Source organism: Macrobrachium nipponense, chromosome 32 (assembly GCF_015104395.2).
Source record: "Macrobrachium nipponense isolate FS-2020 chromosome 32, ASM1510439v2, whole genome shotgun sequence".
Classification (NCBI taxonomy): domain Eukaryota; kingdom Metazoa; phylum Arthropoda; class Malacostraca; order Decapoda; family Palaemonidae; genus Macrobrachium; species Macrobrachium nipponense.
In genome coordinates, this window is record NC_061094.1 from 71,523,826 (window position 1) to 71,536,429 (window position 12,604).

The 12,604-nt window shown below is 34.9% G+C and overlaps 1 long non-coding RNA gene and 1 pseudogene across 1 annotated transcript; one reads left to right on the top strand and one right to left on the bottom strand.

The window, feature by feature from the left end:
• Nucleotides 1-12,604, bottom strand: part of LOC135207602 (multiple inositol polyphosphate phosphatase 1-like) — a 73,152-nt pseudogene that overhangs the window by 43,819 nt on the left and 16,729 nt on the right.
• On the top strand, nucleotides 2,341-4,373 carry LOC135207184 (uncharacterized). The gene is made up of 3 exons (XR_010312921.1): nucleotides 2,341-2,484; nucleotides 3,231-3,352; nucleotides 3,996-4,373. It is a non-coding gene; the product is annotated as an uncharacterized LOC135207184 (long non-coding RNA).

Consider the following 12,604-nt stretch of genomic DNA (forward strand, 5'->3'; position numbering starts at 1 on the left):
GTAAGACTACTGTCTTTATTTTCTCACTTTTTTAATATTTGTTAACCGCTACGCTGACAGTCCTCACTTTTTTTTAATGCTTACACGCCGAAGATGTAGCTGTCAGTTTACTTATCTGAATAAACTAACAAAGTATAAAGAAAAGTATAAAGAAAATCTTCGGAGTGTCCTTGAATCAATACAAATCGTCTTGTTGTAGGTGAGAATACCACTTGGACTGACAAGACGACTTATAGTACCGTTAACCCTAGATTCATAGACCTATTCGTCACTCCAAAAGCTACTAAGGTGGAACCTCCCAGACCTGGACAGCTAGGTATGTATGTGCTAAAACTATTTTTACTTTTTATTTTATTTTATTTCAGGGAGAATACCCGCGTCAAAGTAATCTTCTTTTATGAATGGCGTTGCAGAACTTGGGGGGGAGGGGGGGAAGGGGGGATATTAGCGCAAAGGAAAACACAGATTTTTTGAGTATGAAGTGTCAATAAGTAATTACTAATTGTTTCATTGTCAATGTATGCACATTATATATGTATATAATGTTTTCTATTATCTTTTGTTCATAGATTGCAAACAAAAACATCACACTCGAAAACCTATCTACAGTTTACTGGCAGACGGCCAAACTACCCGCAGATATATCCAGAGGGCATAACTTTGCAAACTTCGACATCCAGGTGAGTATACATCTAAATCTACAAATTTCAAATACCCGTTTTCTATTTGGGTCAGTCTGCACCCCATGTTTAGAGGGAGGCAGATTTCCTCCCCTTGTTTTTTGTCATTATTATTATTATTATTATTATTATTTTATTTATTTTTTTTTTTTTGCTCTATCACAGTCCTCCAATTCGACTGGGTGGTATTTATAGTTTGGGGTTCCTTTCCGGTTGGCATCCTGCCTCCTTAGGAGTCCATCACTTTTCTTACTATGTGTGTCTAGGATCACACTCTTCTGCATGAGTCCTGGAGCTACTTCAGCCTCTAGTTTTTTCTAGATTCCTTTTCAGGGATCTTGGGATCGTGCCTAGTTCCTTCCTATGATTATGGGTACGATTTCCCACTGGCATATCCCATCATCCTTCTTATTTCTATTTTCAGATCTTGATACTTATCCATTTTTCCTTCTCTTTCTCTTCAACTCTGGTGTCCCATGGTATTGCGACATCAAGGAGTGATACTTTCTTCTTGACTTTGTCAATCAACGTCACGTCTGGTCTGTTTGCGCCTATCACCCTATCCGTTCTGATACCATAGTCCCAGAGGATCTTATTATTATTATTATTATATTATTTTATGAGAAGACCTGCCACCAACAATGACACCACCGATCATGACAACTCTATGGATGACAACGCCCCCGAACGAGGTACTCCTGTAGCCGATGGAAATCTAAGTAGCCGTGACGTCCACAGCGTAGCGCAACGCCCATCAATGTTACAGCGCCGCTTAGGGGAGGTCCAGGCGGCTGCAGGATATGCTGCAACGCAACCATCGGCCCGAAGAAAGTGGGGCTTGAGACCTGGCTCAGGCAGCCAATGAAGACAAGACTCACCCGCCACCAGCCAATAGGAGAAACCCAAGCATGGGGCCCCAGACCCACTGCTGGTCAACCACAGATATAAGGAGGACGGACACCGCACCAGATCAGTCCACCCTCAGCTTCCCAGCCCGAGGAGTCTGGCAGCTCCAGACGAAAGCTCTTCTTTAAGAAAAAGAGAGAGAGAGAGAGAGAGAGAGAGAGAGAGAGAGAGAGAAAATCGTTAATGACTTTGATGACTATGGTATCATAGTTTATCTGTAATATTCAAATATATACACCTATTTTGACCCTGTATTTTACCATGACCTCTATAGGCGCTCTACTAGCCTGTTTAAGTAGCACTGAAAAAGCCGCTATTCGCAAAATAGAGAAGAATCTCTACAAGTGTAACGCTGCTGAAGTAGCCATTACTTTTAATAAAGTATGCTTGAGAGAGGGTCAAACCCCCCTGCTTCCTAAGTATATTATTAATTCTTATTATTATTATTATTATATTATTATTTATATTAAAGGCCTGCCCTGTGGCAAAATAGTTATGTACTTTCACTACTGCTAAACAGCTAAACAGCGATTTGTCAAATGGAACTATTATAGAAAAGGGGAAATGGGGAAATACAGAAAGAGAAGATCGGTTATTGGAAAAAACTGATAGATTAACAAATCAATGTTGGAAAAACTGATAAAATAACAAATTAATATATGAATAAATAGAAGTGTCGGTCAAATTCCCTTGGGCGTTAACATCAGGTATGACTAATTTTTTATTTATTTATTTATTTATTTATTTATTTTTACAGTTCCCAAATCAACACCAACAACCAAGAGGCATCGCTATTCTCTCGATGGAAGTCCCCAAGTATGATATTCACGACGGACAACGAACTCTGTCCTGGAGATCGTCTGACAATCGAGAGGCTCCCAGATGGACATATTGAGGCGTGAGTGATATCATCTATTTTCATTTATTTATTAGTCTTTCTTTTTATTTTATCGTCGGGCGATTCAAAATTAAAATTAAAGCTGAACATAGCTACCTCCCTGGTTGCCAAATTATTGGAACACCCAGAAATACCAGTCAACACAGGGGTAATTTATGCCTCTGAATAATTTTTTTTTATAGTATAATAGTTTAAAATTGCATATGAAGTTATGGAAATCAGAATTATAAGTAACTGAATTATTGGGTGCGAAAGGCTATGAATCTCATTCATGTACATGCATATCAAAATTATATATACATATATATATATATATATATATATATATATATATATATATATATATATATATATATATATATATATATATGCATATATATACACACACACACATATATATATATATATATATATATATATATATATATATATATATATATATATATATATATATCTATATATATATATAATTCGTTGGTATAAACCAAAAAGGAAAATACAACCCAGTTTGAAAAAAATCAAAGTTCTTCGAAAGTTGATTTCAATGCTTTTAGGTTTATTCTGAAATAATAAAAATAATAGTAAAAAAAAATAACAAAACCTTATCATCAGGTTTTCTAAATGGTACAATACCACACATCATGTTTAGGGTACAATGTACGTAAGGCTATACAGGTAGCAGCCAAGATGAAATGAATGAAAATGAGAAATTGTGTAAGTAAAGGTCCTTATTCTCTTTCCCTTAGACTCTGCGGAAACTTAAGTGGTAGAACAATCCTCGTGGATGTCAGCTTACTGAGGACTCTCACATTCTCCACTACTCCTCATGACGGAGGTGCTAGCATAGGATTCAGAGTGGGAATCAAAGGTTTAAAAAAAAAAAAAAAGAAAAAACGCTATCCCGAACTGGGAAGATTGTCGCTACGCTGGCCCCAAGCTTTAACTTCGAAGCAAATGTATCAAACTATAAACTTAAATAATCTTATCCCATTTGAGAAAAAAATGTTATAATTCAAGTTTTACTTCGGAGCAAATTATTAAACTATAATAAGCTTAAACAATCTTATATCATTTGTGAAAAAAATTGTTATAATTCAGGTTTTACTTCGAAGCAAATGTATTAAACTATAATAAACTTAAATAATCTTATGTCATTTGTGAAAAAAACATGGTCTAATTCAAAGGTACTTAGCTTTTGTTTACATTCGTAAAATGGGCTTATAATTTTCGAGATATATCCTCGCATAAATCGATTTAAGTACACTCACTTGCATAAATGTACAGTATGTACGCACACCCAACTACACATACCACAAACACGCGAGCAGCAGACAGTTACGTAAATATGGAGATAGCCTCAACTCATTCAAAGTTGTACTACTTGTCCATTGAAGAAAAAATACTAATGATGAACGTGTGTGTGTTGGAGAGCATCGTAGTTGCTTTGGCAAAATCACCATTTGTTACATATCACTTACGTAGTTCCTGATTCGTTTTTATTTCCGTTACAGGTTTCTTGCTGGGCTAAATATGAGACGCCAGCTAAAACATCACAAGACAGTTAAGCCCATCTACACAGCAACTTGCGCGCGCATATCAAGACCTACTTGCATTTATGAGCAAGGACGTTACGTACCTACATCAACTACATGGAAAATTCTTTCGCTTTTATTAATTCTATTAAAATTAGATTTATTCTGATAAAGAATCTGTGGTAATTATCGTTCCTGTTTTTTTTTTTTTTTTTTTTTTTTTTTTTTTTTTTTTTTTTTGGAGGCTACAAATGCGCAAACATGTATCCATATCACTGGGAAATAAAACTTTAAATAAAAGTTGAAAGTTAGTATCCAGAAGATGGCTTTGGATCTCTTAAATAAAGTAAAGGAATATATTAGAGTTTTATTGTTTGATCGGCTCCTATCGCTGCACTTTGCATCTAGTAGTTCCCTACATTCATAGATATACTTCTTTGCATAGTGGACTTCACTCGCGACTATATCAAAATCTGGCAATCTATATAGAGAGCTTACCAAAATCTGACCTTTCGTGCAGCGGTTCACTTATGACACTAACAAAATCTGGCAATCTATATAGAGCGCCTACCAAAATCTGACCTTTCGTGCAGCGGTTCACTCATGACACTATCAAAATCTGGCAATCTATATAGTGCGCCTTTTTGTGACGTGGACATTTCTTCTAGCCTTACATATCAGTCATCAGCATCCATAACAATGAAAAAGGACAAACTGCTCCCCGGACTAAATTCAATTTCATTCAAAATGAAAATATGCACGAGTTCTCGTTTATAATAATTTTCAGATGAAGGAAAACAGTTTGGAAAAAAAATAACAGCTTACACGTTAACTGCAACATTCTACTTTCTACTGAAATGTGTGCTTTATCAAAAGGCCGTTTTGGCACAAAGTTACTTCAACCTAACAACAACAAACTGTTCTGAGGTGCAGGAGAAAGTCAGGCTTGTATAACGAAGCTGGGTTTCGTTTTCAAAACACCAGAACTAAAGGTTACATTCGCTCCAAACACCGAGACTAGATTTACCATATTTTGACGAATTCAGGGACGACAGAAAAACACGAACCAAGGTTGAGGGGAAAAACTGAATAATTATTCTTTGGCGTGCCGTTGCAAGCCCTGCGTCCTTTTTCTTGATTCCAGCAGAGTGGTATGCCCGTTTGCAATATATATATATATATATATATATATATATATATATATATATATATATATTATATATTATATATATACATATATATATATATATATATATATATATTATATATATATATATATATATATATATATATGTTTGTGTGTGTGTGTGTCTACAGAAGCACAAATAGCATCACCAGTCGAAAAACAGAAAAGAAAACCTGGAAAATTATCTTTTCATTCTTAATTTCTCCCGATGAGAAATCTGCTAAAATCCCTCTTAAAAACAAGTATCCTTTCAATTCGTCCTAGTATGGGGGAACAATTCGCAAAGAATGGTTCCACCGGGCATTACTGGTCACGGTTTTCTGTTGAGAACTTCTCTTAGGGGAAGAGACTGACATCTGAAATCAATATATACGTAGATTTTGGCTCTAGTTCTATCATACTAATTGACACTGAATAAAACTAATTTTAAAAGAAATATTCCCAATTCTGTTCTACTCTTTAAGAAAATCTCGTCGATCTAAGTAACACTCGGTTTAATTTCAACCACAATTATTTTTCTTGCTGCATACTCTATGGGAAGTACAGGTGTACAAGACGAAAATCTTTATTAAGAGAGAAAGAGAGGGAGAACATTAAGACACCAAGGAACGGAATATGAGATCTAGGCCTGATGCCATGCGCTGGTACCTATGAGGTCATTCAGTCGCTGAAGGGAAAATTGAGGGTAGAGAGGCTTGAAAGGTGTAACAGGAGGAAAACCTCAAAGCAGTTGCACTATGGGACAATTATTAGGAGAGAGCTGAGGAAAGGAAGATGGAAGAAAGAGAATATCAACGGAGGTACAGTAAATAGGAATGAAAAGGGGCATGCAGATAGCGGCCGAAGGTGTAGGTAAATAAAAGAAACATTCAATACGATATATGAACATTTACGTATAATGTATTGTATTCCTTAACTTTCATATTCATTTATATACCTCCCTATGTATTTAACGTATGTCAATCTCATTTATAATGTACGATATGTAATGAATCTCATTGTACAGTACAGCTTAAGGTGCACTGATGCGCCCCCCCCCCCCCCCCCCTGCCCCCCCCCCCCCCCACCCCCCCCCCCCCCCCCCGCGCAACCGCCACCACCACCTCACTCCTTAAATGGCCTTCCACGCCAAGGAATACGCGAGAATTCCATCCCGTTTAACATCGACTCAGTTTAGCAACATGTTGACAAAACAAACGTAACCATAACTTCAGAAAAGCAACGAACGATTCTTCGTCGTTTGGCGCAAAACTATGCGCGAGGAATTTGAAAACACTGCCTTCCAAATTACGAGCAACGTTATGATACACGTTACGATACACTTTATCGGCAACAAACACGGCGATCAATCGATTCAATTTGCATTTTTTTGTCCGGGACCCCCCCCCAGACCGATAGCGGCAGAAAAAAACGCGTTATTCGAAACTCAAGTGATGTGAGGTGATTCTGCCAAGAATTTTGTGGCGACTTCGTCAGAATGGTGAAATTTTGTGAGAGTTTATTGCATAAACTAGAGTGACAGTGAATAAATAGCAGGTTGCGGGTGACATTGTATAAATTAGCAGGTTACGGGTGACACTACATAAATTAGCAGGTTACGGGTGACACTACATAAATTAGCAGGTTAAAGGTGACAGTGAATAAATTAGCAGGTTACGGGTGACTGAATAAATTAGCAGGTTACGGGTGACAGTGAATAAATTAGCAGGTTGCGGGTGTAACTGTATAAAAACAGCAAACCTTCCCAAGATGAAAAGGCTGTGAAGGATATATATATATAAACTGTTGATCACTTCTTTCTCGAAGGAAATGAGAGAGAACGCTGCATGGAAAACAACTTGTGACGTAACGACAATATGTGTTAATATTAATAATTCTGGGGAAAAAATAACAAACGGACTTTCTCCAAAGAAATGGCAACGGTTTTCAGTTAATTAAAAGCTGGCTTCTTCAAAGGATCCATCTTGTTATCTCAAATTGAAGGACTTTGGAAACAAAAGTTAGGAGGTACTGCGCAACTGTTGAGCCAACCCTCCTTTACGTAAGTGAAGTATAAGTGTTACATGGACATGGATTGAAAAAAAAAAAATTGTAGTACTAAAAAGATGGACCGTGTTTAATTAAGGTTTGGTCATGTAGTATGGGGAATGAACGACAGATTGAAAACTTTTTTCTTTTTTTTTGTCAGCCTCTGCATTTTCTTTATTTCTACTCTCACTATCCCCTATAATCGATTCCACTATATATATATATATATATTATATATATATATATATATATATATATATATATATATATACATATATATATACATACATACATATATATATATATATATATATATATATATATATATATATATATATATATATATATATATATATATATATACTACTTATATAAAGTATATATATATATATATATATATATATCTATATATATATATATACATATAATATATATATATATTTATATATATATATATATAATATATATATAATATAATAGGATGTGGACATGCCTACGTATAACTATATTAATTGGAGTATGTTTTCCTTTTACAGGTACTACATTCAAACAAACAAACATTTGTACTGCTGTGATCTAGAAGCTGCAGATTTGCTCTAAAACACCCGAAATGATGGATTTCGTAAAGTTGGCCCTATCGCTTCTCATTTGGCTTTTGCCCCTAGGGGTAAGTACTGTTTAATAAATATATTTATATTTAATCTCTTCACGTACTTATATATATATATATATATATATATATATATATATATATATTATATATATATATATATATATATATATATATATATTATATATCAGGGAGCAGGAGCAGGAACAAACATGGCGAAGTATTTACACTTTATTTCCGACGCGTTTCGCATTCAGCAGAATGCATCTTCAGGGTCTGTATGATAAATAATTGACTAATATAAATTAAATGATTTGAAAATAGCCTAAAAAATTATTTACAAACTAGTTTTTAAAAAATGAAAACCGAAACTTGCACACATATATAAAAATCACAACAATTGATAAAACAACACGAGAAGTTAAAAGCACATGGGTTCGTTAAAAAAAAGTTCAGATAGAAAGTTAAACAAAAAACTAAATAAATAAATTAGTAAGATACAAAGTAAAAGATATTTGAGGAGCACTGGGGGTCGACCTACCATGGTAAGAGATAAATAAAAACTAAAAGAATGTACACAGAAACATAGGCTTAAGAAAGATACAAGGGGGTGGAGGTGGTCTGGTTGTTCAACTGCGGAACAAGTTGTTTAATAAAAAGGCTCTCCAGGATCAATAGTTCATTTGGGCTGGAGGTTTGACCAACAATAATAAAATCCTCATATTTATATCAACTTTACATTTTTTGCTATGTTCACGTATACTGGACTGTTCGGGATTTGATATTGAACATCCGTACGGAAACTAACTCCCTTGTGGCAGTCTATGCGAACCCTCATCATCCTCTGAGAAGAACCCACGTAAGTTCCCAGACTACATCTTGGACAAGAATATTTGTACACTATACCAGAGGACATAAGGGGGCATAAACGATCTTTAAATTTAAACATGGATCCAATTGTTAGTGGATTGACAGGAATGAGTTTTACCTTTAATGCGCCAAAGTATTTTTGTACGATTTTTGTAAATTCGGCCCTAAAGGAATCATCGTGTAAATATGGGAATCGGGCATAAAAAGGAAGCTTTGGAACATTAATTTCATTGGTGTTGGTGCAAAACTCTTTATTAAGGACCTTGTAAATAATTCCGTTGACAAGCTTGGTGGGAAAGCAGTTATCCTTAAAATACGCTAAAAGAAAGGCAATTTCTTTATGAAATACGTGCCAGTTAGACGTAAGGGAGACGGCTCTATATACAAGGGTAAAAATTGAGTTAGATTTAAAATTACTAAAACAAAAGCTATGAAAATTCGTTCCCAAACCTGTAAATGTCTTTTTCCTAAAAATTGTAGTGTTAAACTTACTGTTTTCACGAAATACTTCTACATCTAAAAACGGAAGACGGTCGTTCATTTCACTTTCAAGGGTAAACTTTATATTTGGGTGATATGAATTAATGAATTCTAAAAATGCATCGCAATCAAAATTACGCCTGAAAAGGGTGAAGGTGTCGTCAACGTATCTTTTATAAAATAAAGGGCGGAAGGAAAGAGGGCCCTCGTCCAAAAAGCGCTCTTCCAACGAGCACATAAAGATATTGGAAAAGGTAGGACCTAACGGAGACCCCATAGCCATACCCTTCACTTGTCTATATAAGTTATTGTTAAAAATAAAGGCGGTGTCCAGCACCGCCATTTCTAAAAGAGACTTTAAGGTAGAACGGTTAAAATTGTGAAAGTACGAATCAGGTTGGGGAAATAATTTGTCTAAAATTATGCTAATGGTCTCCCTAACAGGGACATTGGTAAAAAGGGATTCAACATCAAAGCTCGCCATAAATGTATCAGAATCTTGGGGGAGTACTGATTCTTTAAACGATTTTCAAACGGAAACGGTATATTGATTCTTAGTTAAAGGTTCAAGCAACGGGACTAAAAATTTTGCAAGTTGATAATTAGGTGTATTGTAAGACGCTAGAATAGGGCGGAGGGGAACACTAAGTTTATGAATTTTGGGTAGGCCATACATAACACCAAAGACAAGTTATTTCCCCAACCTGATTCGTACTTTCACAATTTTAACCGTTCTACCTTAAAGTCTCTTTTAGAAATGGCGGTGCTGGACACCGCCTTTATTTTTAACAATAACTTATATAGACAAGTGAAGGGTATGGCTATGGGGTCTCCGTTAGGTCCTACCTTTTCCAATATCTTTATGTGCTCGTTGGAAGAGCGCTTTTTGGACGAGGGCCCTCTTTCCTTCCGCCCTTTATTTTATAAAAGATACGTTGACAACACCTTCACCCTTTTCAGGCGTAATTTTGATTGCGATGCATTTTTAGAATTCATTAATTCATATCACCCAAATATAAAGTTTACCCTTGAAAGTGAAATGAACGACCGTCTTCCGTTTTTAGATGTAGAAGTATTTCGTGAAAACAGTAAGTTTAACACTACAATTTTTAGGAAAAAGACATTTACAGGTTTGGGAACGAATTTTCATAGCTTTTGTTTTAGTAATTTTAAATCTAACTCAATTTTTACCCTTGTATATAGAGCCGTCTCCCTTACGTCTAACTGGCACGTATTTCATAAAGAAATTGCCTTTCTTTTAGCGTATTTTAAGGATAACTGCTTTCCCACCAAGCTTGTCAACGGAATTATTTACAAGGTCCTTAATAAAGAGTTTTGCACCAACACCAATGAAATTAATGTTCCAAAGCTTCCTTTTTATGCCCGATTCCCATATTTACACGATGATTCCTTTAGGGCCGAATTTACAAAAATCGTACAAAAATACTTTGGCGCATTAAAGGTAAAACTCATTCCTGTCAATCCACTAACAATTGGATCCATGTTTAAATTTAAAGATCGTTTATGCCCCCTCATGTCCTCTGGTATAGTGTACAGATATTCTTGTCCCAGATGTAATCTGGGAACTTACGTGGGTTCTTCTCAGAGGATGATGAGGGTTCGCATAGACTGCCACAAGGGAGTTAGTTTCCGTACTGGATGTTCAATATCAAATCCCGAACAGTCCAGTATACGTGAACATAGCAAAAAATGTAAAGTTGATATTAAATATGAGGATTTTATTATTGTTGGTCAAACCTCCAGCCCAAATGAACAATTGATCCTGGAGAGCCTTTTTATTAAACAACTTGTTCCGCAGTTGAACAACCAGACCACCTCCACCCCCTTGTATCTTTCTTAAGCCTATGTTTCTGTGTACATTCTTTTAGTTTTTATTTATCTCTTACCATGGTAGGTCGACCCCCAGTGCTCCTCAAATATTTTTTAACTTTGTATTTTACTAATTTATTTATTTAGTTTTTTGTTTTAACTTTCTATCTGAACTTTTAACTAACCCATGTGCTTTTAACTTCTCGTGTTGTTTTATCAATTGCTAGTGTATTTTTATCTATGTGTGAAGTTTCGGTTTTCATTTTAATAGTTTGTAGATAATTTTTAGGCTATTTTCAAATCAATTTAATTTATATTAGTCATTATTTATCATACAGACCCTGAAGATGCATTCTGCTGAATGCGAAACGCGTCGGAATAAAGTGTAAAATACTTCGCCATGTTTGTTCCTGCTCCTGCTCCCTGTGCATTTTATCACTCTGGCTGACTCGCCTGCTTTTCTCCGTTCATCATCTATTATATAATATATATATATATATATATTATATATAATATATATATATATACAGTATATATAATATATATATATAGATATATCTGATTATATATATGTATATATATATATATAAAGGTATAAGCCACAAAGGAAAAATAAGCAACTGAGTTTCTGCAAGATCTTTCGACGTTCAGCGTCCTTTACTTAGCAGATAAACTGACCTACATGAGGAATTGACAGTACAGGAAAGCTCGTATAACTGACAGATAGGGATTATAAGGAGATTAGTACCTAGAATCCGGCACACCTGGAGAAAGAGTAACCTTTCCAAACAAGCATAAACATGGGAACTATTTAAAAAAAAACAAGAAGATTAAGTCCATCTGCTCAGACACAAGGGCAAGACAATTAAAGGATAATATAGGGTGACAGCTATTCAGAACTTTGGTAAACAAAAACTTATTCACAATACATATTCACAATACATATTAAACATACATATACAACGAAGATATCTCCTAGGCAACTAATTTGTATTTAAGTCTAATTATATCTTTGAGGTCATTCTTAAACATGATATAAATGCAAGGGTCTAAATGAAACAGGCCATGACTGATATTAAAATTACAATGTGAAGTAAGTTGTATTATAGCAGATTCTAAAAGATTTCGTGATAAGACATCTTTTGACCTTGCAATTACTGAACTACCAATCCAATTTATTCGGTGGTTTTTTTCACTTAAATGAATGAATATTGCATTAGATGTTTGCCCAGTTTTTACAGAATATCTATGCTGCTTAAACTTACTTCTAAGCCTTTGCTCGACTGTCCAAAATAAAAAGGACAGTCCATACTACATGGAATTTTATATATTATGTTGTTGCTTTCCCTGGGGCCATTTTTTATTAACATTTCTTTTAGTGTGTTATTATAGGAAAAAACAAGATTGACCTTAAAGGCTTTTAACAATGATTTAATGGTTTCAAATCCGTTAAAATAAGGTAAACTAAGAATTGTTAAAAACCTTTAAGGTCAACCTTGTTTTTTCCTACAATAACACACTAAAAGGAATGTTAATAAAAAATGGCCCCAGGGAAAGCAACAACATAATATATAAAATTCCATG